At 37.2% G+C, this 3,554-nt stretch overlaps 1 non-coding gene across 1 annotated transcript; it reads left to right on the top strand.

Moving 5' to 3' along the window:
- The first annotated feature begins 237 nt into the window (after nucleotides 1–237).
- On the top strand, nucleotides 238–313 carry TRNAD-GUC (transfer RNA aspartic acid (anticodon GUC)). The gene has a single exon. It is a non-coding gene; the product is annotated as a tRNA-Asp (tRNA).
- Nucleotides 314–3,554: the final 3,241 nt, after the last annotated feature.

The following is a 3,554-nucleotide window of genomic DNA, read 5'->3' on the forward strand; positions in this document are numbered from 1 at the left end:
CAACAACATGGATGGATCTTGAGAGTATCATACTAAGCAAAATAGGTCAGACTGAAAAAGACAAGATCCATAAGATTTCACCCATATGTGGATATAAAACAGAAAGTGACAAATGAACAAACAAACTCAATAGAGACAGATAACTCTATGTTGGCCAGCAGCTGGGAAAGGATGTGGGGATGGTTGAAGAAGGTAAAAGCAGTCAAATATACTGCTCACAAAAATTAGGGATTATTGGCCCTGACCGGTTGGCTCAGTGGTAGAGCGTCGGCCTGTCGTGCAGGAGTCCCGGGTTCGATTCCCGGCCAAGGCACACAGGAGAAGCACCCATCTGCTTCTTCACCCCTCCCCCTCTCCTTCCTCTCTGTCTCTCTCTTCCCATCCTGCAGTCAAGGCTCCATTGGAGCAAAGTTGGCCTGGACACTGAGGATGGCTCCATGGCCTCTGCCTCAGGTGCTAGAATGGCTCTGGTCGCAACAGAGCATCACCCCAGATGGGCAGAGCATCGCCCCCTGGTGGGCATGCTGGGTGGATCCCAATCAGGTGCATGCAGGAGTCTGTCTGACTGCCTCCCCATTTCCAACTTCAGAAAATTACAAAAATAAATAAATAAATAAAATTAGAGATTATTTTATCACTTCAAATTCATTTTGAATTATAGTGGTCCCTCGTCTATTGTGGAGGTTAGGTTCCAGAACCTCGGGCAATGGGCAAAAATCCATGAAGTAATAACCTTATATTTGGACCCTTGGTCGCTGACTTGAGCAAGGGGTCACTCGCTCTGCTGTAGCTTCCCAGTCAAGGCACATATGAGAAAGCAATCAATGAACAACTAAAGTGCCACAACAAAAAACTGATAATTGATGCTTCTCTTCTCTCTCCATTCCTGTCTATCTATCCCTCTCGCTGACTTTTTCTGTCTCTGGGGGGGGGGGGGGGGAGAAAAAAAAAAAGCACACATACTATAATATCTTAAAATTATATCATGGAGAAAAATCACAATGCATAGTAATGGTTGATCTAACTTATTTATTTAGTACATGTATGGCAAACACTCACAAACAGTAGACTCAAATTATCATCCATTTGTACAAATACCATTCAAAATCATGAAAACTAGAAGAGAGTTAGGGCTTAAGGATTATTTTTACAGAATTTGTATCTAAAGGCCTCCTCTCAACTTTAGTGTCACTTTTAGAAATCTTGATATACAAAAGGTCAGTTAACTAGTGAATAAAACATTTGTTGGTACATTCAAACTTCATAGGAGACACTCCTCCACACTATATTAATTATGTGCAGTGGTCTTTTTCTCTACTCTTTTTTATTTCTATGAAAATTATAACACCCGAGGCAATAGGTTAATAAAGTTGAAAACTTTAAGGTCAAATTGGAAAAAAAGTCAAAGAAAAACATCACCAAGTTTTCTTACCATAAAATGGCATTCTTACAACAATATCTTATCATTTCCTGAAAAAAATGATGCATTTTCAATGATTTAAGAATCCAACAGTGGATCCCAACAAATATAAATTGATATAGGCACAACAACCTAAATTCAATAACTGTGAATGAGAGCACTTCCTTTCAGAAGTTAAAAATAAGTCCAGATGAAAATAGATATCTCAGAAAATGACATTTTAGTATTAAATCATAAAAATATCTATAGGCTACCTACAACCAAGGGAAGTGATTACTCAACTATAAGAAAGAATACAGACATGAAGTAAATGTACAGCTGCTTATCCGAAAACAACCTACTATGATTAGTCACTCGATCCAACAAATACTGTAATTCCTTTTCCTAGAGATTTGAGTATCTTAGATCAAAACTAGTATAATATTTCTGGATTTCACTTTGCTTTGTATCACTTCAGTTTATCATGAAAGTAAAAGTTTTCAAAGATGTTCTCTACCCTATTCAGAACTCTAATTTTATTTCAGCCTTCCCTATTTCAAAACATCCTATGAATATATATATGACAGACAATACATTGATTGCTTTATGTTGTTTGCCAACTCTTCCTTTTCTTTAATTTCCAACATGAATCCGTGACAGCTGGTTGCCAGAAAGCACTCTACAATTTTTCTAATAATCAGATTTTACTGTTGTAGCAAAGACTAGGAAATGATGGGACTAAAAAGGGATTTCATCTTAAACATTTTGAAAAACAAAAAAACCTTCACATGGCATTGTAAGGGAGCTGAAAAAATAATGCCATGTGCCTGTGCTGGAAATTTTAATATATGTTACATTGTGGAATGGAATTCTTAATGTACTTTACAGTCAACAGATAACAATACTGGAAGCTCTTTATCATTATTATTATCATTATTTTAAAAGAACTCTTTGAATGATAACATATAATTTCTGTAAGCCAAGTATGTATTTTAATACTTATACATACCTAAAGGAATAGTATTGCCATTATTGTTCTTAATTTTGCTTTGAGAGTTGGTAATTATGGTAATGTACCACAATTTATCCATTTGACCATTTAAGTTTGGTTTTATGATGCATACAAATATAAAGAAAACTCTTTGAAGAAGAAAAGCTTTTTTTTTTTTTTTTTTTTTTTTTACAGAGACAGAGAGTCAGAGACAGGGATAGACAGACAGGAAGGGAGAGAGATGAGAAGCATCAATCATTAGTTTTTCATTGTGACACCTTAGTTGTTCATTGATTGCTTTCTCATATATGCCTTGACCATGGGGCTACAGCAGACCGAGTAACCCCTTGCTCAAGCCAGCGACCTTGGGTCCAAGCTAGTAAGCTTTGCTCAAACCAGATGAGCCGGCACTCAAGCTGGCGACCTCGAGGTCTTGAACCTGGTTCCTCTGCATTCCAGTTCGACGCTCTATCCACTGCACCACCACCTGGTCAGGCGAAAACTTTTTTTTTTTTTTTTTTTTAAATAATTTTATTTTTTTAATGGGGTGACATCAATAAATCAGGATACATATATTCAAAGATAACAAGACCAGGGTATCTTGTCGTTCAATTATGATGCATACCCGTCACCCAAAGTCAGATTGTCCTCTGTCACCTTCTTAGTTCTGCCCTCTGAGAAACTGATATAAAGAACCTGGCCACAATAAATCATAACTGACACCAAAGATATTGCACTACCAAATTCAGTGCTTGATAAACTTACGATTATTTTATTTATGTATATTTTTTTCTTTCTGTCACCCCACGACAGTGTAGTATTGATAAAGACAGAAAGCGAGTCTGTCTCATTCACTATAGGCAATCAGTGTCAAGCACAGTGCCTGGCACATAATTTATTATTTTTTTTTATAAATAATTTTATTTTTTTAATGGGGTGACATCAATAAATCAGGATACATATATTCAAAGATAACAAGACCAGGGTATCTTGTCGTTCAATTATGATGCATACCCGTCACCCAAAGTCAGATTGTACTCTGTCACCTTCTACCTTGTTTTCTTTGTGCCCCTCCCCCTCCCCCTTTCCCTCTCCCATTCCCCCCGCCCCCCTGTAACCACCACACTCTTATCAATGTCTCTTAGTTTCACTTTTATGTCCCAC

This window comes from Saccopteryx bilineata, chromosome 12 (assembly GCF_036850765.1).
Source record: "Saccopteryx bilineata isolate mSacBil1 chromosome 12, mSacBil1_pri_phased_curated, whole genome shotgun sequence".
Classification (NCBI taxonomy): domain Eukaryota; kingdom Metazoa; phylum Chordata; class Mammalia; order Chiroptera; family Emballonuridae; genus Saccopteryx; species Saccopteryx bilineata.